The sequence below is a fragment of the Meleagris gallopavo genome, chromosome 15 (genome assembly GCF_905368555.1).
Source record: "Meleagris gallopavo chromosome 15, MGAL_WU_HG_1.1, whole genome shotgun sequence".
Taxonomy (NCBI): Eukaryota; Metazoa; Chordata; class Aves; order Galliformes; family Phasianidae; genus Meleagris; species Meleagris gallopavo.
The window spans coordinates 9,323,313-9,346,713 of NC_139418.1; the positions used below are offsets into that span (position 1 = coordinate 9,323,313).

At 39.3% G+C, this 23,401-nt stretch overlaps 1 long non-coding RNA gene across 1 annotated transcript; it reads left to right on the top strand.

Annotated features, from left to right (window-relative positions):
* The first annotated feature begins 324 nt into the window (after window positions 1-324).
* Window positions 325-13,994, top strand: LOC146543330 (uncharacterized). Its single transcript, XR_014886646.1, has 3 exons — window positions 325-645; window positions 10,819-10,903; window positions 11,515-13,994. It is a non-coding gene; the product is annotated as an uncharacterized LOC146543330 (long non-coding RNA).
* Window positions 13,995-23,401: the final 9,407 nt, after the last annotated feature.

Consider the following 23,401-nt stretch of genomic DNA (forward strand, 5'->3'; position numbering starts at 1 on the left):
ATGATGTTTTCAAGTGACCTGATTTTGATAGTTGTTATTAAAGCAAGTCTGAAAATTAGACTCCCCTGGTGGTGGAAACCCCATGGCATCAATGAATTACATGAGATTTCTACCATCATGATGATGAACTTTTCTAAGAACTGATGACCACGTTTTTAATGAATACAAAGCTACCTTTGAAAACTTCACCTAAAGTTGATCCTGATGTTTAATCTGAAAATCATCTAACTGGTCTATCTCTACACACAAACAAACTCTTATTTTGGTTGAAACTATAGCTCCTCCCTGTTTGTTTTTTTTAAACAAACATTGACTTATTTTAAATCAATAAGGCTGATGGAAGCTGAATGTAATTGCTTATTGGTAGGAATTTTTATTTTGAAAGCAGCTTTCTTTAAGAGGCTGCCTCTCAGTGACTCTTGAGAGTAGACAAATATAAATTGGAGTAAAATCACAGACAGGCTTACTGGGACTGTTCAGCGTATCAATTCCCATTAGAGCTCCTCAGGTTCTGGGTCTTCCTGAGGCCACACAGTCTTGTGTTCATCGATAAACTTGAAAGCCGCTCCCACACAAAGGTTTGGAAGCCTTTCAAGGGATTAAATCATCCTTCTCCCACTCAGCAGAAGGTTCAGCTATATCAATGTGAGTACAACTACTTCTACGTGCGTTTACACAGGATTGTGTGTGAGTTAGGATACGGGTATCCAGGATTTGTCCCATTCTATGAAGTTACAAATTAGACCCAAGCTAACCAGACTGTTATGGATCTGGGACTAGTCATTACACTGATTTTGTGGTTACAGAGCAAGAGGTTGTGCCTTCTCCACTGTAAATCTCTGATTGCTCGTGAAGGCTTTTGGATGTTTGTGGCAATGGATTAGTGACTCAGTTTCTCATTGCCTGCATGTCAGAGAGGTCCATTTCCTAATTTTAGTGGGACAACTCAAATTGTCCATCCAAATTAAACTGCAAAATCAAGATGTGCAGCTATTGTGTAGGCTCTAAGCCAACGCTTGTCAGCAGTCAATAGAGGAGCGGATCCCAGATGTCTCTTTTACCTGAAGAAACTAAAAGTACATGATGCCCTTTTAATCTGGAAACAAAAGAGAACAAAGGCAAACAAATGGAGACCAAATTATCTAGCCTTGAGATCTGAATTTACTCCATATTGAACTTCTGGTACCTACTTAATGAGCCCATGCTGTTGCTCGCTAGTGAATGAGAACAAAGAAATGTGACTCATGCTGCCTTGTTACTGTTACATAATCTATACAAGTAATTTATTTTTATGGTTAATTACTGGATTAGTAAGGTATATTGGAAATGTAAGGAGATGTGGCAGAAGGAGTTACGGGAGATTCAAATGGTTGTCTGTAAAACTGTGCAAAATATCTGTCAGTATAACCTGCAGAAAAATCTACATAAAGCATGACTGCTTTCAGGGTTGGTCATTTGTATTAACACCTCAAAGTGCAGCTAGATTCCATTCAGCCTCAGTAGGCCTTTGTCCTTACATTAGACCTTTTTTTTTGCAGTGACATAACTCTCTTTATTTCACATCTGTGAATAACTTCTGCTCTTACCTGCTGGGGAAACCTGGAGTCAGTATTTGTTCCTTCTCACATGATTACACAGGGCCATTTCTATAGCCCCTCAAAATCCCTGCTGTATTAATCACCACAGAGCTGTGAGAATAAGGGATATAAATCTTCCTAACCACAGTCAAACTACTAGAGATTGGTTTACGTCATTTATAAAAAGGTAGAAATAATAATCATTCTGAAGTGTCTGGATGCATCTAACTATGTACTAGATATGCAAGTATGCATTTGAAGCTGCAAAAATCCTTCGGTCATGAAATGACCTAAATTGGGATTACATGCTGAGGCATCAGTCTAATATGAAATTACTCCCGTGTTTTTATTGTAATGACCAATTAAGGATCAGCACCTCAGAAACCTCAGGTAGCAGTTTTACATGAAATAAACATCGACCTTGAAAATGTGCCCCTTCTGAAATCCTAATGCTGATGTATTCTGAAAGGATCAGCCCATCACCATGGTGTTGGCAGGAGTGAGTTGTGTTTGGCTGCTGAGTGCCGATACATCCTCCGTGCCAAAGATTAGTTGTGAGCAGGGAAGTTGCTAGGAGCCAGGGGTAAACACAAATGTTCCCTGCTTTCCTTACAGCTCTGCTTCAAAGTCATGCAGTGCGCTCATGAATGTACCCAATGCTCCTCTTCCCTCCTTTAACAACATGTGGTACATGGGGCAAGGAGTCATATTGTGTTCTTTTGGGTCTTTTTAAAACAAATTTTTATTTAACCTCTGCTTTGACCCAGCACGTAAGTGTGTTGCCTAGATATGCTCCATTTCAGTTTATTTAACCAGAGTGTTTGCTTACTCAGTGACCACTGGAGGGGAACTACTGTTCTTATTAATTCCACAATGGGTATTTGTTGCTTCTTGTTTTCTGACATTTTCTTTATGACCCTAATTGCAGAGTTCTTGTTTTCAGATAATAAATGCACGTGTCTATTTGCTCAGGTATTATGCAATTGATCTCCAGCTATTAATTAAAGATCTAGACTCAATGTCTCTGAACCTGCCTCCGGATATTTGTCCTTATTGTGTCATACCTGGGGTGCACAAACAGGGAAACCACTCACAGCACTGCATGCACACTGCTCATTCTCTTTAATTACAAAGTCTGAATTCTGGAGCTTGCAAAGAAGGAATTATACAGAGCAAAGAATATTTTTCTGATGGGATTTTTATTCTTTCTTCTTCCCCTGCCAGCATTTCTCCCAAGATGCTGACCTGCAAGCATAATGAGATGTTTGTGTTGTTCTCAGCATTACAGACCAAAAGGGGGTTATTTTTTTCTTTACTGTTGCTGCTGTTAATTGCAGGACAAAATTCAGTTGACATTACGAAGAAGATGAAGATTTCATGGATGAAAAGAGAAATCTTTTTTTTTTTTGGTTGCTTTTTCCTCCCAAGAGCCCATTTAGGCAAATATGTTATATGATCCTGTGAACAAATTGTTACTTTTCCAGACTGCGCTGTTTTCTGTGTAAACACTTTAATGTAGCAGTGTACGAGAACAGCACTTTCAATCCAAAACTCATCAAAAATAGACCTTCCAGAACATTTGGAACTTGTTAGGCTCCAGAAGGAAAAAGGGAAGGAGAAACTGTGAAAAAAAGCTTTTCACCTTCTAACTGCTCTCTTTTTTATATTTCTTAATGTTCTAAAAACCCTACTGGAGAGCTATGAAGCTTTTCAGAGCTCAGAACAGCATGGGTCCCCAAATATAGCAGCGGCACAGCTGAGAGAGGCAGAAATTGTTTGCAGTCAATTTAGTAAGAAGTCATTACACTTGAAGAGAAAAGTTAATGAGCTTGGGAAGCCAGGATTTGGTAGCTACCCTTTTTATACACTTCCTGTTCCCCTTAGGAAAATCACCCAGCCTCTTTGTGACTCAGTTTCCTCGCCGCCAAATGAGAACAGCAACACTTTCTGACCTCACAGGGAGTGCGTCTGAGAAACAGTTGAATACCTAAAGGGAAGGTGCTAAAAAAAATAGATATTTTTAACACCAGCAGATGCAGCAAGTGTACCTCACTGCAGCAGATTTCCAGGTGAAGAGTCTTCTACTGGAAAAATACTGATTCAATGCCACCAAAATGTTTGAGGAAAATAAATATTTTTTAATATGTTAAAAAATAGCAGTGGATTTTGCTTTTGAGATACATCCAGACTGGATCTGTGCAGTTGAAAATTATTTTATCAGTTAAAAAAACCAGTCATGACAGTGTTGATCTTACCACAGCCAAGTTCTTCAGCGTTTTCATATTTGATGTTTCTACAACTTCTCTTTTGAAGTGCTGCTTCACAGGAAAAAAAAAAAGTTTAACATTTTTTCTTCTAGCCCTTGAAAAAAAAGGACCATTATTAACCCACAAAAAAAAAAAAAAAAAAGAATGAAGTTTTGGTTCTTATCTCTCTCAGTAGTCACAGCCACCCAAGGATGTGGAGCATTATCTGTACACAAGCTAAAATCCCTGGGAGTGCTGTCAGCAATCTCCAGTGAGCACATGTCAAAATAAGAGATTAGAATTGCTGGTTTGGTTGCAAGCTCAAAACACTCTTTTTTTTTTTTTTAATTTCATTTTATATTTTCATTCCCCAAACAAAATAAGTCTTTTGCCTCCAGAGCTGAAGTGTTACAGCTATCATCTCTTTATGCATTTGAGTTCTGAACTGTGGACGTCTCTGCCTGCTTCTTCTTATGTTAAAATGGGCTGCTGTAACCTCACTGTTTCGTACTAAGAAGATATGCAATCCTTGTGATACAGTATCATAACATTTTGGCATCATTTTATCCTGTGTAAGAAAATGAATGCTATGAGAACACTGGGATAATCTTTTGGCTTCACAGGTTGGCTGCCGCAGGCTCAACTTCTGAAGGTTTAAAAACTTTTATCCCAGTTCAGATAATATTGCCAAAACTTGGGTTGTCATCTATAGAAAATAATTGCTTGTCCAAGTCTTTACAGTCTCTATGCTAGTTTAATAACAAGTAATTAGTTGAATAAGTCCAATTAATGCCTTTGTACAGATCTGAGATTGGAGTAGGACTGTAGGTCAAGTTTCATTTTAAAATCCATTAGAATTTCTATCACTCCGTACACACCCAGGGCAAAGCTATTACGGGCTTTCCCATTAACACATATGATTCATTATTTGGACTTGGAGCCCAGATCTAACAATGTATGTATTTAAATCCCTAAAGCCTATCTAGAACAGTAGCATTCACTGTGATCTGGAGCTCCTTTTTTCACCTTTCCCTGACAGATGTGCTGGACTCAGGGATACCTGTGAATGATGGTGGAAAAAAAGTTACAGCACCTTTGTGCAAGTAGAACAGTGCCTTGAAACAATACGTGTGAATTGTACATTAGATTGTACTTCACAGAAGAACCATAAAGTTTCCATGGGTAAACTTCCCCACTGGATCCACACCTAACCAGTGCTGCGCTTTTCAACAAACTGTACTTCGGTTTCACGTACTACTGATGTTCATGCATTCTAATGGGTGACTGCTGCTCCTTGCTTTGACAAATTTCACTTCAGCTCTTGGCTCATGCTTCGACAGTGCACAAGCAGGGAGAGCAGCTTGTACAGCTTTCTCACTGAAAAGCAACATTTGCTTTTGAGATTAACGGGCTGAGCTAGGAAAATTTCACAGCCCTCCAGACAAAATGTTGTCAAGCCATTATAAGTACAAAAGGTTGTGTGCCTGTTTTGCAAGCCAGCTCATTTACTGAGTGTCATTAGGAGCTCATACACCTCCCTGTTGTGATGTTCTCATTATTAAATTATAGAGGGTATCGCAGTAATTTGAGATGTGGACTTTAAGTGTTATTTCTATTCTCTCTCACTCCACTTGATGGTCAGAGCTATCCATTCTTGTCACGCACAGACAAATTTCATCTGAAGTGGCTTTTCTGTGAATGGCTAGATTAATTGCTGTCTATCTTGAACCACTGTTATGTCTATTCAGATATTAAAAAGAAGTTTAAATTTGATTCTTTTTATTTTATTGGCACTCTGCACAAAGTTAAGAATCATAATCCCCGTGGGACTGGTCCTCAGTATGTCAGATGCAGATTCTGAAGATTTTGAGATGACAATAATAGTAAGAATGATAATTGTATGTCCCATTTCAAGCTACGGAGATTCAAAAAATAACCATCATAATTTTGGTTTGGGTATAATAAGAATTTTTTTTATGACTTCAAGATCAGTATGAAACAGAAATGTTATGCAAAATAATGTAAAGAAAAATGAGATGAAAAGATCAGCTCTAACTGTCAGAAAAAGTTCATTCAGCCCAAATCCAGCACCTTCAGAAAGCAGACAAAGGTACAGAGATATGCTTCTCTTGTTACATCCTCACAGCTTTCAGGACTAGGTGATACAAGGACTTTCTGGTCCAGAAAAGATAACTGGACTCTTAAGAGCTACTGATGGACTCAGCCTACCAAAAATGTGACTGTCTTTTAAACTCCTTTTTGCTTTTGGCCCCACAGCTCCTTAAAGCAGTACTTTCCAGAGTTTGCTGACATGTTTTGTGGGCAAGCACGTCAAACACGTTCGTTGATTTTTTGAAGATTGCTGCCTGCAGAGTTTAGAAATCATCCCCTGATTCTTATGCTGAACAAAGAGAAACACAGTTTATGTAAGGTAAACTGACAGCAATCATCTCAGTGGGTTATTATTGTTTGTGATGCATAATTTAAGAGCCAGATTTTCCAACAATTTATGGATGCAATTATACATCTAATTTGCACAGTTATTGCAGACACATATAATATCAGTTACTTGCATGTTCGGCTGGGCTAATGTAGGGCTGGAACGGCAATAATGATCCATGTGTACATTTTTCCAGGGGATTATGCCACATTTAGCATAATCTCTTCTAACAACAGTAAGTCAGCTCACTAATAGTTTCGCACCAGATGCAAACCATGTTGTTTTTCAAGGAACAAACAGCTATTATTGTCAATGGACATTGCGTTATAGAAGAAATCTTCTGACTTTGGAGCTTAGCAGAAATGCATACTGATTAAACAAAAATTAAACAGCATGGAAAGACATTCCTTTTAAAGTGTAGGTCACAGCATAGGTGCAACATCTGACTTTTTTGTTGAGGTTTTCAAGCTGACTCTCTGCCATATACAGAATGCATATATATCACATATATATGTATGTATAGTATGTATCTTCAACAAGTTTTTACACAGTGAGGGCTTTGGCAAATTGCATTAGAGACCACAGCCTCTGAAGTATGCAAAAGGCCGTGATGCTGGATAGGCTTGTAAATCCTTACTTGTCACGCACAACACAGTAAAAAAGAAGTGTTGCAATTTGTGCTGTAATCCTGCCCAAAGCCAAGCCAGTAATGGGGCCAAAGGTGTTTTTTTATAAAAATGTCCACAAAAATTCAGCCACTGAATCATTTTTGGGAAGATGCTTCAGGAGTTCAAGCTGAACTCAGCTGAGACCTTAGCTTGCCTACTGATCCATCATACAGTAGGAAATAAAGGACTTTGGAGATGAATGATCCCCCAATTGCTGAAGATAACTAATTGACCTAATGGCAAAAATAAAAGAAGAAACAAATAGAAAAGAGCAATTATAATACTGCAGTGACTTATCTTGTTGGTTAGACATACTACTTTACACAGATCAGCTGAACTGAATTCTTCATAAAAGAGACCAAACTGAAGTCTCTCCATTTAACTGGGTGTTACACTGATTTATGAGGAGAACCACATGAGTGGTCATCTATAAGAGTTTTTGTCTAGCTCCACAGTGGTAGCAGAATGATCACATCATGCAGTAAGATATAAATGACTCACTTCATTTCATGGTAAGATAAATACTGAAAGAAATAGAAGCTTTACAAATTTGAGGCATTCATAGGCATTCATTTTGACTTCATGGTCTGTAAAACCTTTAAAATAACTTTGAAGTGAGGTTATTTATAAAGAAAACTACAAACAAATTAAGTTAAATTTACAAGGTAATACACAATGGATATACAAATATCTGACCTGAATGAATGTTTGGCAAATGTAATTCAAATAACAAATGAATAGTATGGCACAAAAGGACATCGTCACAATTATGGAGCTTAAAAATAAGACTATTTTTTCCAAGCTTGTTTGCCTTCAAAGGTGTTTAAAACCTGATTCTTCTCCAGCATGTATTAGTGTCAATCAAAATCTGCTCAGGTCAATGGATTTACACAATTGCAAAATTAGTATAAGTGAGAGGACAATCAGAACTTTTGTATGCTACAAAAATCTCTCTTAATAGCAACAAAAACAGAGAAGAAGGAGGTAGGAGGTCCCTTTCCAAGACAGGCAGTGTAGACAAACAAGAAAAACCTGCTGAACTTGTAAATGAGGACTTGTAGGAGGTTCTGTAGCATTAATTTAGCCATTAATTCACTCCTTAAAAATTTCCTTTTTCCTATCTTCTACTTCATGTGATATTAAGCAGGATTTGGGTTACAAATTTAACATTACTTTGCAGAGATGTGCTTTCCATCATGACACCCAGAAAGAAGAAAGAACTTTAAAATTACATGCCTGTATGGCAGCAGTGCTTCTTGGGTTGTTTCTTGTGAAGCTGTGACAAAGTGTCCCTTCACTCTTGGGTCCCATTGGTGGCTGCCAAATCACAGACTACCTTCTGCAGAGTGCAGCTCTGACTCCACCACTGGAGACCTTGCTTGCCAGATGCATCTGGTTGCTGTGTGTGATGGATCCGGGGAAATGTGCCCTCAGGTAACGTATTCTCAGCTCTAGCCTCGTGTTAAAGGGCTGCCCCCACTTCCCATGCACTTCACATGCAGGCATGTTTTTACAATAGGACATCACTATTCTGTAATTGAACAAGGGAGTCATCAGGATTTCACCAACTCATAGTGACTGTTCGAGCATGTTGGTTCTCTCCTATCGCATTGACCAGTTTTAATGGACAATGCAAGTTGGTTCAGTGCATAGAAAATAGTGATGGAATATTCATAAAGCCTTTCTTTCATGTGACACTGGCTTGTAGATGTGTCAGAAGTGGACAATTCTCATAGTGGATCAGATATCCAGGTCATGGAAGCCACTAATAATTGGCACTTCTTTGTTGGAAGACCTAATAGAATCAAAGGAAAAAAAGAAAAAAATAAAGTGGAAATTCAGGAGTATGAGCTTATACTTCTCGCAGATGGATTTTCCCAGACAAAGAGAGTAAGTGTTTGGAGACAGAAGGTGACTTAAAAAATGCTTAATTAACTTTAAACTACCTTATACCATCATTTCTATAGAAAAGAGATTACACTTGCATCAGTAGATATTTAAAGCTTGTCAGGCAGAGAGGAAATATACTTATTAAGGAAAAAAGCTTTTGTTGATATAACTTCCTTAAAACCATTGGGACTTTGCCAGCAGATTAAGCCACAAATAATTTACCCAGAGAATATGGAGTCAGCAAGCTTTAGAACTGTGGGAACAGCAAATGCTGAGTAAGTCAGAAAGTTATAGAAAGATCAGAACGTTACAAATAAACAAAAATCAGTCTTTCAGATGATGACATTGAAAGGTCTTCCTTGAAATCCAGATTCTTCTGTCACTTTGAGGCACTGAAGCATTTGGGCAGTTAATTCTCCTTTTGGGGCTCACATTGCAGTATCTGGTCTATACACTGCTCTAGGAGGGGAGCAGAACTATCTGGTGTGAAAGTCACTTTCCAACTAATGGAAAAAACAAACCAGTTTTCCTATAGGAGATAGAGGCTGTGTGTGTGGAGGACAAGCAATAGCAGAGCAGTCCTGCCTAAGGGAATCTTCTTTATTCTGGCAGAGTATCTTTGCCAGCCCAGAACTGCCCTGGAGACAAATTTGTTCAAACTCTCTCTGTAACAGAGACTGTACTGTTTTTATGTTTTGCTCAGGGGAAAGGCAAGAGTTGCAGAAGACAAAACCATCCACCTAGGCAATGGCACTACCATTGCTCTCAGCATGACATCCTTTGTCCTCAGCCCCATGCACTTGTATGATCATGAACGGATCGAGAACAGATCAAGTCATGTTGTGATATTCAGTAACCACCAGTGTTAAAACCTGAGTTTTTGTCTAACTATTATGGGTGATTCCTTTTTTCCCTTCACATCCAAGAGACAATAGAAAGAGAAAATGTAGAATTCTCTGAGGTTAATTGTTTTTCAGATTTCGTTCCCTTCAAAGCTCTTCCAGGCTGTCTACCTTAGTTCAGTAGGGTGCTGACATCTTTCACCTTCTCCTGGTCTTGCTGACAAACAGCAGTAGGTAAGTTTGGAAACATCATCTCATCTATCAGACAGTTTCTCCTTTCATTTCTTAGCTTCTTGAGGCTTTAGAGGGGAATCCCACTTCCAGACAGCTCATAAAGTAATTTGTGACACAGGATGTCCCAGTTACTATATAGGAATGTTGAAAGCATTTTATTTTCTCCTCTTTGATTTTTATTGGTTGAACTCCTGGTCTTTTGTGAGTAATTACACCATTTGCTTTATGTCTTGCTTTTATAATGACTAATACAAAAATATATATGTGCAAGCAAATGGTATTATATTACTAAGTGATTAACAATGAACAATTAGGATTAATTAAGGCAATTATTTTAATAAATAAGAATTAGTAAAATATATCCATAAACAAAACTATGGCACACATTAAGCTTGGCTGATGCAGGCTAAAGAAGTAGAGTTGTGACAGTTGGGAACAGAGGCAAGGAGGAAACAGAGATGATTAAACAGGAATACCTATGTATATATAAAAGATTTAATTAGGGGTAAGGCAGGAGGGACGTATGCAGACAACCATGCCACTTGCAAGGGTAATGTATTTGATCTATTACCACTAGAAATGGGATTCATGCATAGTCATTCATATTTAACCTTCATTTTGTTACCGTGATACAAAGTCAGAAAAGTATTAAACTGTCTAATAAGCAAGGGAAAAAATATTCTTTTCCATCACTTTTTAGTAGCTCAGTTTTGAGAGCTGATCACAGCACCGAGATTAGAATGTATTCTTGAGGTTCAGATCCAGAAATTAAATTAAAGGTTTTCTAACCAAGTTTTACACCTGCAGCACTGAAACACTTTGACATTTCTGAATCAATTCTTGTCAGTGTTCATTAAGGAAGTTTTTTACTGTGTAGAGTTTTGGATGAGCTGAAGCAACTTATCTTGTGCTATTTTACAGTGTCCCAGATCTCCTGAACTGCCACTTCACCACAATACATTGGGTTACCATGCTGAAGGGTGGTTCTACTCGTGCGGCACCACAAGTAAGAGTTTTCCATGGGTTAATCTGTCCAATTAAATGGGTATGGTCTATTACTAGCCATTGTAAATCTTTGGCAAATTAAACATCAACAGAAAGATGCTAATAAAGCTGTAAAAGCAAAGAAGGTAAACTTCAAGATTTGATATGCTAGGTGGTGCCAACAGTTTTCTTTTGTAATAAAGTGTTTCAGTTCTCAAAGCAGGATCAAATCTCAGTAAAGTATTGCTATGAAGTTTATAATAAGAATGAATATAAGAGAAAGTATAAGGAGAAAATATAAGAGAAATTATAACAAAACACAGAAATCACAGAATCACAGAATCATAGAAACTCCAAGTTTGGAAAAGACCTACAAGATCATCCAGTCCAACCATCCACCTGTCACCAATAGTTCTCACTACACCATACCCCTGAACACAAAATCCTTGAACAAACAGACACTGAATGAAATGCCCAGGAATTTTGGGAAGACATTGTAGTGTCAAAAAATGGTCTGTCTAGTCACATGATATCAGCCAGTAAATAGTGTTTACTCTGGTGTAAAATGCAGTTAATTCTCTTTTGATTAGATGTACTGGCAATATAAAAATGTCACACTCTCCCTTTCTGCAGAACTCAGCTGCTGACTCAGCACTTGTTTGCTGTTGGGAAGAACTTCAAGTCTCAACCGACGCTCGTAAAACAACTTGGCTCCAGTAAAACATACTGCCTTTTTGTGGATGTTGAAGGTCAATAGAATGACATGAGTACACACATAGCTAAGAAACCAAAGCCCCCAGCAGAGATTTTCTCTGTCTGCATATTGTTGTATTTGAGGTCCTTGTCCTCTCCTTTGGCTGTGATTGAGGAACAACATTAAGAGCATGGTTAAGGACTTTCCTGAATTAGTGCCTAGATTCCCTTTTATGCAGTTAAATATTTTTATATTATCAAGATCTTCTCCAGTCTGTAATCAAGAGTGTGTCAAGGACGTAAAGAACTGAGCAAAATAGAAACCAGAATCATGCATCCAGTGTCCCTTGCCCAACCTGAATGCCTCCAGATTCTTTACAAACTAGCAAACTACATGCTTTGAAGAGTACAGTGATTCATTATAATAGAACTTAAAAGCAGAACTGTAGGGAAAAAAAACTTTACTTCAATCCAATCTTAGGGAGCTAAGAGGAACACAGTCCTTTTTTTTCTTCCCTATCTTTGAAGAACATCAAATTGATAGTTATCTCCCTCTTAGGAGAAACAGAATTAGAAGCACTTCAGTTCATAAATATCTTGCTCATTCTCTTCAAAGCTTCCTGAAAATACAGAGAGAAAGGAGTGTTCTCACTTTATAACTGCTTCAACAAGCCCAGGCCCCACAGTTTCACGTGCATCTTACAGCCATCGACGAGGGCAGTTACACTGATGGGTGACAGCTCTTGCTCTGTCTGCTGGTGGAGCAGAGCTCCTCCAGTCCGTTTTTTATCACGTTACAACCATTCAATCAAGCCACCATTTGATCACACACCACTGGCTTCTGTAACCAGGCTCTTGCATCACTTTCTTTCCACCAATAAAGAGGCTCCTGTCATGGTGTTACTTTGCCATGTGCAGCTTTGAAGGAAAGCAAAGGTGTAAAGGGAAGAAGGATATCTTGAGGTTTGCTGTTGGAGTTGGCTCTGTTGTATTTCACTATGTAAGCAAACATATGCATGATTTTCTCTTTAGGTTTTCAGGCAGAGCAGTTCAACAGGCAATTTCCTGTACTAAGTAGTGTTATAATTAGGATTGCCACTGGAATGAAACCCAGTGCTCCCATATTATTGTATTACACCATGTTAGCATTTAATTGTTACATCTGAGAGACGCACACCCACATTTTGAGTGGGTAACTTCTCATACCTTGCTTTTTTACATCCTGGCTTTAAATTCCCTTTATTATTCCTCTGTAAATGTGTTTATGTTTACATGTATAATGGTAGAGGACAACAGCAAATCATGACAGTCTCTTGTGATTATTGTCTGTACAAAGGCATTCACACATGCGTCTGAATCTTGGTTCAAGTGGAGCAGGAATGACAAAGAGAAAATGTTTGGATTTCATGATGAAGGGACACATGAAGCTTCAAGACCAGCTGTGCCAGTGCAGGAGTCCTCTCAGATTTCGCTCAGAAACATCTGTCAGATGAACCTGCCAGAGAACCACACCAAGTTTAAGGGATCAGACTTTCTGCTTCCACTTTGATGAAAAGTCACTTTGACATTGGTGGTACTATTCCTGACCACTGTATTATTCACGCTTTACATGGTTGGTCTTTAGGCTTGCAGAATAAAAAGGGGATGCTGGAGAGAATAAAAGCATGAACAGCCTGCAAACTACAGGAATGACGTGTCTTAGGAGCTGCTTGTCTGCATATCATTTCTGGTTGTAGGCAAGAGCCACTCAAGTTCATTAAGAGCGAACGGAAGTCCTTCAGCCCCAGATTCCTGTCATTTCATTTGAAGAGGAGGCCTCTGGCATGTAACCAGATATCTTCCGGGTTTTTCGGCTTGCTGATCTTTGCCTTCAGACTTCTGGCCAGTATTAATTTACATAGGCCTGAAACAAGCGTGGCGCTATCCGTCTTCTTGAGTTACATGCAGGGAACACCAATAAACTTCCTGATGTAACTAATGGAGGAAATTGGGAAGGAAGGAACAGTCTATCAATTATCAATTGGATAAAAGCTGCAGGAATTGGGCAAATTAAAGTATATGAAGCAAGTACTTCAATATTAAGAGCTGAGACTCGAGAAGGAACTGTGAGCTCCTGCACATTTCAACATACTGAGTATAAATGCATTTACAATGTGGCAGCAGAAGAGAAAAAGAAGAACAGAGGTGGAGAGCAAAAGGGCAAGAGAAAGCACTCTTTGGAAAGAAAAAAGAAAATGTCGATTTATTCCTAGATGGGAGAGATGCAGATCTGACACATTCCACAACATGTGGAATGAACAACTCTTAGTGAGCCACAGACTTCTTGTGCCATTTGTTTGCATTGCTGGGTATTTTTGGGAGTATTCTGATACCACCCCTATTTTGCTCTGATCCCCAATTAAATGAAAATTCAAAAATTATTCTGTGTAGTTTTTGTTGATTCCTGTGAGAACAGTGTCTCCATATTTCAGTAGTGAATCAGACTTTGGGAAGGAGCCTGAAAAAGAAACTGGAACGTTGCCGAGGAAGACAAAGCCACTCAACTGGGACATTCTGTGACTGATGCTCTATCACCATCTTCCAATCAACTTTTCTTTTACCTGTGGCTAAATCTGCTCTATTTCCAAAGATAAAATAATGCATCTCAAACACATTTATAAAGTTCTGCCTGCGGTCTTCAGTATGTGTTTATTATCCTTTGTGCAACCTATTTCTGCTTGTTTCCTAATCAGGAATAATAGCAATAATAATAGTAGTGATAATAGCAATTGTGTTTCCTAATGAATGAATAAGTTCTTTTTTCATATCCAGATTAATCCATAATATGAAAAAGACAGAAAAAGAAAGAAATCAGGAGAGCAAAACCACATGTTTTGCCTGCTAGACAATCCCACAGTATGCTTCTGTGAGGTCATGGGTTAGAAAAAAAACAGAGAAAGAAAAAACTAAAAATGTGACACACCCATACTTGGGTAATCCTTAAGCAAATGCCTAAAACTGAGCACGGTTAAGTCCTTTTGTGGAAGACAGGCTTCATGATGAGCTACTTGAGATTTGTTCTTTTCAGCTGTGGGAGTCAGAATCGGAAAAGTTGTTGATTGTTCAGCCTCCTTTTCCAAAGCAAGGAAAACACTGTTTATAAGAAACTTCAAAAGCCCCTGTCACAGATATCAAGTCTATATAATGTATGCCTTTGCCAAGTCAAATTAGGTTATTTTACTTGATATTAAGTTTGACAAGCAAAGAGCCTATGAAAACCAGAATCCCAACTGGGTGTGCCTCCCACAACTCACTCAGTTTTTTTGTGTTAAAATTCCTACAGTAGCTCTGTTCTTGACGCTCAGCTTATATTTCTGTCTCTATTTATCTTGTCTGGAAATGTACCTCATTATGTCCTAGACATCTTCTAATATTCAGATTCTTCAAGAATGTGAACAACACAAGTAGACTTTGTTTTGGCTAGCAAACCGGTCTTACCACATGCGGATGTCTCTGTGGTCTTTGGTTTCTATTTACCTCAACAGATTATAAATTCTATTATCATGCTAATTCGTAGGTCCACTGAGTATATCAGACTTGTGGGCTCTTCAGTGCTATAAAAATACCCTTCTGCTAAATAGTTTCCTGGCAGTGGCAATGACAAATCAATTTGGGTATTAACAGCCTTACATAATTAAGAAAAGTACTAATAACACGTTTCATTTTAAAAGAGCAGGACAGTCTTGCTGTGGACAGAGTGAGCATAAGAGATCTCATTCCGTACTGTTTATCCAAGAAGAACTTCCACTAACTTGTTACTGAGTACTGAGAACAGGATCAGGTCTTTGAGACATGCAGTAGCCCAAACTGCAGTGAACTATTCAGGCAGATATAATACAGCACTTTGCTGAACAAACCTACTTTAATTGCAGAATGACATTTCTATGAATTAGGTGGTTTGCACACAATCCCTACAAAATATTCAACTTATAAAACGGGCACCCACAAAGGATAACAATTTAAACATTGTCTAGTTCACTTTGATTCTGTGGTTTTTAAATGGAATATTTTTACAAATAATTTCCTTCATCTTGGACACAGTATTCCATAAATATACATGGAAATGTTGTACTTCTCTTTCTTCTCTGATGCCTGGTCCTCTCTCACCAAAAGTGTGTACATAGCCTAGTTGAAATACAGGTCTAATTTATTCTGACTTTGGTTTCTGCATAGCATAGGCACAGAGGCACTTATGCTAATGAGTGTTGGGGATGCTGCTCTATAATACTTTCATATTATCCAGCTTCCCAACACCTTCTAACATGCCAAAATTCTTACAGCACTCTCAAAATCTTTAGAGGAAGCTCTCAGCTGTTCTCTGGCTAATTATAGAGAGGACCCTTTCTCTAGCTTCCCAAGGAGATGTTTTTCCAGCCTCCTGTTTCCCTGTTAGCATTAGTTGTATCCAGACCAGGAGCTCTGACAGAGTGCATCATGGCATGGCCCATAGCTGAAGCTGACCTGCCTGTAGTCTGACAGTGTCCCTAAGGAAGATGAAACAGAAACCTCAGCAGCATGAAAGAATCAGCAACAAATAAACTCCATTTACTCTATTTTTGAATGAGACTCCAACTTTCTTTTTGGTGATAAGAAAACCATTTCTAGAAGAATAAGAAATAGACCCTTTCTTGAGAAGGAACCAGTCAAATCTTTCCTAAAATTACTTAGTAAAGAATGTCCTGTCAATCACAAGCTACACAAAATAACATGGGGCAATTCTGACTGCTCATTAAGCTTTGTCTTCTCCTTGGCTCAGCTATAGGTTTGGAAAGATTTAGCTTGATGATTTTACAGGTTCTTGCTGTTCCCATATCTGTCAGCTTCCTGACTAGAAAGGGCAAGTCCTCATCATTGCCAGCAGGCAAAATCAGAAGGATTATAAGTATTACAAGATCTGAACATTGGCCAAAATTTTTCCAAAAGACAGTCACTGTTATGTACTTCCCATCATCATCTCGGTAGCCCACTAAACTGACATTCCCTAACTTTACAGTTTAACACCGCTATTTCAGCATTTGTACTTCTGGTTTAGGTGGCAAGAAAAACTGAAACAGCATTTAAATGTATTTTTCAACAGAATAAAATATGAATCTGTGTGAAAATCTTTCCTAATCATACTATTAAGAAGTATTATTTCCCCTTTGCTGATAATTGTCTCAGTCTTCAAAAGGAGTCCCCGGCATGATGTGATCCCAGTGTTTTCAGAGGCACACAGTGGTAAAGAGTGAGATTGGAGGGGCTGGTAGAGTGGCATGTGGAAGCATGGGAGCATGCGAGCATTTATACTTGCAGCCCAGCAGAGCCATTTCCACTAGGCTGGCATAAAACAGCCCATGAGATCCTTAACTCATCCTACATACCAGTGTCTGTCAGTGGGCCAAAAGGAGCACTGGAATGGTGTAGAGGTGTCTTTTTGCCCCTGCTGTGCAATCATTCTGGCTTGATGTTGTTGGATGGCACATCTTAGTGCAATCTGGCAACTGCCTTAGAGCCAAGCTGGCACCAAGTATCTGCATTGCATCACAAAACCCAAAATAAGAGATCTTTACTTACCACAAAGGAGAAAATGGTGGAAAAACACTGTAGTAGAAATCCCATGCAAGTAAAAGCTTGCAGTTTTATAACCAAGCAGTAGGTCAGCATGTGTAAATTTAACTGTCGCAGTCTCATACAATTTAATCAGTCCACATAAAAAGTCTGAGAATGCCACTTTATTGACTACTCAGTAAATGCAGTGTGCATTACAGGAGAGAGTCTTGTCTTACATCCTGGGGATAATGTCACTGGTTTGGGATTCATAAATGAGGTCTGTACAGGAAGAGGGGATTATGCTGGCAATGCGAGAATTCACCACAAGAAATATTTACAAGCTATAAATCCAGTTGTTAATTTCAGGTTATCAAAACCAATCACTGTATCTCAGTTCTCAAACAACATCTGATCGTCATCATCATCACACCAGTAATCAGCCACTGCAGAATGAACATGCAGTGAAGCAGAATTTCCTTAACTGTATTGCGCTCGTTTCCTTCACTAAACATTGAATTGCAACCTCAATTAACAAGACATTTCTTCCTTAAGCTGGAGTGGGGGTAGGGGGGAAGAGGTCTTCAAGATGGCCATGGAAATATATGCACAGCTTGCAGGAAGCAGAAATGTGTTTGCAATTTGCAACAGGAGGGAAAATAAAAGGCTGAAAAGAGAGATTGATTCCAGTTTTCAGACTATTAAATCAATGTCAACTTATCAAATCCTTGTATTTCCTGGAATGAGAACAAAGGTAACTTAAATGAATATGCTTCCAGATTTGTGATCTGTTTACAGTTATATTGTGCACTTATTAACAGTATGACTATTCAACCACAATTAGAAAGACTATGTTGTTGGTTTTTTTTTTTAATTTCATGTGTAAATTTTGTACTTAGAAAAAAGTGATAAACAAAAATCAATCTCTACAGGAGCTGTTCAGACAAGTACACTTCAAGACTTTACTACCAACAGCTGTACTGAAATATTTATACAACCACACAGTATAAGCCGCCAGCTGTTCTAATCTCACATACCCTACAGCTCATACAGTGCATCGCAAGTTGTTCTGTAGTACCATCTCCCATCAGTTCTGAGACTGACTTTTATGTTCTATTTATCTATCTGTCTGTCATCACTGTGATTCCATTGTCTTCAAGTGGAGCTGTAATCAGTTTACCCAGATATGACAGCAGAGCATAACCCATAAAGCCCTGTGATGGGGAAAGACCTATTGGGTTGCAAAGATTGGTGTTTTCCTACATCAAAAATTTGCATATCATTACAATTAAAAAGAAAAAAAAAAACAGAAAACCCTTGTACAGATCTTTTATAACACAAGACATCTGCAATTTGGATCTGCTCCATTCTGAGTAGCAGCAGAGATACAGCCTCTGATCTTTTTTTCACATCTTCTTCTCACTCAGTCTTCTTTTCTGCATTCATACTGATCAGTTTTTATTGTCCCATGTGAGAGGATCTGTATGCATCCTTGGGGTTAGTAATCAACAGTGCTCTTGAGCTGTCATCCTGATGAAAGATTGACTGGGTTGAATAAACAGGTCAATCCTAAAATCAAGATTATCATTGAAAATCAGCTGTCAGAAGCCTTACTTAATTTATTCTGACTTCATATCACAAAAAGCAACAGGAATCCTTCTCGAAATCCCGGGACAGTTCTGACATAACTCCAGCAATGACAAAGACATTTTGGTCAATGGCTATGCATATTCCGTTTACAATGAAGTCAAGCGTGGTATGTCTTCACTAGTGTCCAACAAATCATAGCATGCTATTTATTCTTCTCAATCTCTTCTATGTGGAAAAGGACCCAACAGAGTGGATTCGGAGCTTTATGGAGCTGGTGAAAGAGATTCCACTGGATATCAGATAAAGGTCTTCACTGCTGGTTTTCCCACAGTTCTATACTCTTCATGTTTTGCTTCCTTTATGATGTCTGACAAACAAACAAGTCTCATAAAACAAGAGAGGAAAATGAAATGTCTGTATCTCTCAAGCTTTGCATTTTGATATCGTCTTTCACTTTCAAGAAACCCACGAAGTGCTGAAAAATTGATGCATTTGCTTTCTTTTTTGTTTGTTTGTTTCCTCAGAACTACCCTGTTCCTATTTCAAACTTCTAAGGAATTATGAAAAAATGAAAATCTGAATAATATTACTGCTGGCCATGAGTGCTTCATCTGTTTCACTCAACTGAAGTTCAGAAGCTCAATTGAATTTTAGATTCATTCAGTCTAATTGTGGTTGGAGATCTGCAAATCAAGGTCAAGTGCAAAAAAGATAGGAGTAGAGTTATAATCTTCTACATCGAATTAATAGATTGTACCCAGGAAACAGTAATAGATTATTTTGTCCAAGCGTTATGCATATGAATGATTGTATGATCTTTCACAAATAAGCCTAAAAAACAGGACAGAAAATGCTTCTGAAAATTTGGAATACCTCTGGAACTGTTCTGATCTCAAAGTCTTGCAGGGAAACAAATTCAAAGAAAATTAAAAGATCACAGTTGCTTATTTAGAGAGAAGATTAGTAGGAGAGGTACAGGAAAGTGTCTGAAAATGTTCACTGTTACATTTGGACAAACCAATGCTTCCACTCTGCACAATACCTGAGAAAACCCCGGGCAACACACAAGTGCAGAACCATTGAAAGAGGTCTTGGGCAGGTTTTAAGCCTTTGTCCTCAGTAATATATGATATAACGTTTGGATTTTTTGTTTTGTGTTGAGGGATATGGTTCAGTGAGAACTATTGGTGATAGGTGGATGGTTGGACTAGATGCTCTTGTAGGTCTTTTCCAACCTTGGTGATTCGGTGATTCTGTGATTCTGTGATGATGAAAAAAGAGCTGTCTGACTCAGTGGCAAGAACATCAGACTTAAGTGAATGGGAATCAAGCAGATAGTGGACAGGTGCAAACATGCTGTTCCTGAATGCAGAAGTCAGCCTCCAACCATTGGGATGTGAATGAGCCTTTCTGGGGAAGGAGGTTTCTTAGTGACTGCCTCCACTGCTGGGTTTCTCCTGCTTTCCTCTGAAGCAGATGGGAATGCTGTGATTATGGAAGTGTTCAATTCTTTACAGACTGCTGTTATTTCTGCAAAATCCTGAAGTACACGGCATGCTACAGACAACAGCGGTGCCTTTGTGTGTGGCAAAATGTGCCGAGGACATGGATGAACAGTCATGAGGAAGTAGGAGGACAAGTTTTGCAGCTGCTGATAAAGGAATTTCTTGAGAAGTGATGATTCAGGCTTCACAAGAATTGCCCTAATTGTGCAGAGATGCCCGTCTGGCTCTCTCCCTGCCTGTGCACAGCAACTGGGACAGGAAGAGACAGTTATACCATGAGATCAGCTCCTGCCTCCCCATGACTGCTCCACCCCATGTGATGTGCTGTTCTGAGAAGGTACCAACCATTAGAGGCAGGGACAGATCAGCAGGTGATGTTGCTTTTGGTTTTTTTTCCTTTTTTTTTAATGCTTTACTGTTGGTTCTGCTGGGATTTGAGCCAATAGGGAAGATTCACATGGCTTGAAGGCTGGTGCTGTCAGCCACCTGAAAATGAAACGAAATCATACAGAAATTGGGGTGAGAGGTCCTTCATCATGCTGACTTGTGCCTGGTACATGACAGCTGGATGGCTGGACTAGATGATCTTAGTGGTCTTCCTCAATCTTAACGATTCTATGATTCTGTGATCAGAGGAGATGTGCCAGGAGGACATCCAGCTGCCCTTTCTCACTGGTTTGTTTGCATAGATTCCATCCCTGGTAGCTGAGGAGAAAGAAGAGAGCAAGGCAGAGGACTGTGTGAATTCAGATGGCCCATGGGGGTGGAGAGGGAAGGGAAATGAAAGAATATTTAAAATAAACAAATTTACATCCCAGGAAGAGCTCTTCTCAAGAATCTGTGTAGAACTGCCTGCAATCAGTTAATCAGCATAATTGTCTCTAATTAGAGTCCAGAGGCACAACACAAACATGCCTGCTTTACAGAGAATTGGGTAGGGGTCTGGGGAGGGCAAAAAGGAAAAAGTTTCCAATGCTCTGTTAATGACAATCATAACTCTCCGCACAGCCAGGGAGTCTTCGACTCTAATTAGAACCATTCTTGCCGAAATGGAAGGCGACATGATTTGTGAAAAAGACACCCTCAGCATGTAATTTTCTATGTAACAAATCTAGAAAGATGGATGCTCTTTGATCTCAATTCTCCTGTTATTGCTGTTCACACTGGGAAGGGCGCTTTAATGAAACAATCTCAAGGTAATTTACCGCCTTTGAAGTCCTGAAATGTGCTGCCAACAAAATTTCTGGTTTAGTGGAGGCTGCTGCAGCAGTCACTCAGGGTTGCTTAATGGAGCACCAAAACTGGAACATCAAGACATCAAAGGTGAAGGTGCCATGTGATTAATAAACTAAGCTATTCATTTGTTTCTGCCTCAGAGGCAATCTGACAATTTATTGTCACTAGCTAATTTACACTTTGTGAGTACTTGCTCTTGATAGTTGTGCTGCCTATAGAACAAGATAAGTAATGTTTACATGAGGAGAGGAGGAGAAAAGACCCTTTTTAAATCTGAGGAAAGGAAGGGGAAAGGAGGGGCATTTTTGAAATCCACTGTGGGGGGCAGATCAGAGTGCGGAACTTTAGAGAACAGAAGCTTGACCAGAGAGACCCATTTCTGCATTTTTCTCTCCCCCCCTGCAGCCTCCTTGGACATCTCCTTGTTTACATCTTGTTGCCAGGAAACAAATCCCAATTAAAAGTGGATTGCAAGGCAGTGAAACAGCATTATGATGAGCGAAGAGTTACACCAATGCATTTCTATTTGATTTGATGGCTAAGTCAAGGGTTTTGATACTGGGCTGAAGAAGGTGGGTCATACAAATCTCTACTGATGTCTGGAGTGGCAGCCAGTCTGGCTTTTGAGGAGATTGAGCCCATCAGCTCCTTTCTTCAGATTAAAACCTATGGCATTCATTGCCTACTGAAAATGCCCTGTCACCGGCTCTTCACTGCCTTGAGAAAGCCTGCAGTGAAATGGAGCCGCACTGAAAAAAAAAAAAAAAAAAAAGTGGGGAAAAGATGCCTTCACAGAGAAAGTAAGAGCCTATTTGAGATAATGCAGAGTGATTGCTTTTGATTCTACCTCCTCTCCTAATGAGCCACACCTCTCATTCTAAACAGTTGAAAGCAATGGGCTTGTAGATTCATCTACACTCACCTATTCTCATGCAATACCAAGTGGAAGACAAAATATTTGTGTAAGAGTTCTGGGAGTGTAATTAGGATGTGGAGTTTGATAACACTGCCTGCAATAAGGAGGCGTTTGGGGGAACATGAAGTGGGAAGGCCTGAAGAACAGGGAGACATGGGATCGGTACCTCCCAGATTAGATCTGCAGTTGAACTCTCACTCCCTGTTCCTGAAAGATGCCCTTTCCCAGGTATGCCACTGCAGCAGAAGGGCAGCTGACTGCCAATCTGCCTTGCTCTAGGGCAGAGAAACAAGGGGCATCCGGTGGAAGGCACTGAACATCCTTATCTAGCCTGGGATATTAGAGCCTTCCAAAACCTCAGGCTACAGGGAGGTCATACACAAGGAATTCAGTTTGATGTGTGTGAAATGGCTAATGAATAGGACAGTTTTCATAAAATTTTTATCCTACTTCAGCCTTTCAGTCCTCTCTCAGGAATTGGAATGGTCAGATGCAAATTCAGTTGCGTTTTGCAAAATTAGGTTGGAAATCTCAGGTTGAAAAAAGCCCAGATTCTTACTAAGGTACGATTCTGAACATGCTGTTTTGTTGTGTTTCGAGCCCCTCCTTTGACACAAGCCAACATCCCCATAGCAGCTCATTTTCCAGAGCAACCACGTGCTGTCTGTAGAGTGTAAGAGCTGCGCAGTGGTGCATCCACAGGGATTCTGCCTAATGCTTGCACCCAGGTCAGACAAATAGTCCACAGTCCTTGAATACATACCAGCGTGCCTGAAAATGCTGTATCTTGGCTTGCTGCTGCAGGAGACAAGGCATTTGAGGATATCCTCCCACACCTAGGTCTGGAGCACAGAGGAGCAAGATAGACAGGTTACACAGGCAGAGTTAGGTGGTCTTGAATTTATAGCAAAAAATAATGTGCCAAACCAGTTTATTGGAAGATCTCCATATGCCAGGAGAGGATGTCACAACTACTAGCCAATATTAACCACATTAGGTGTGGGCACAAAACATA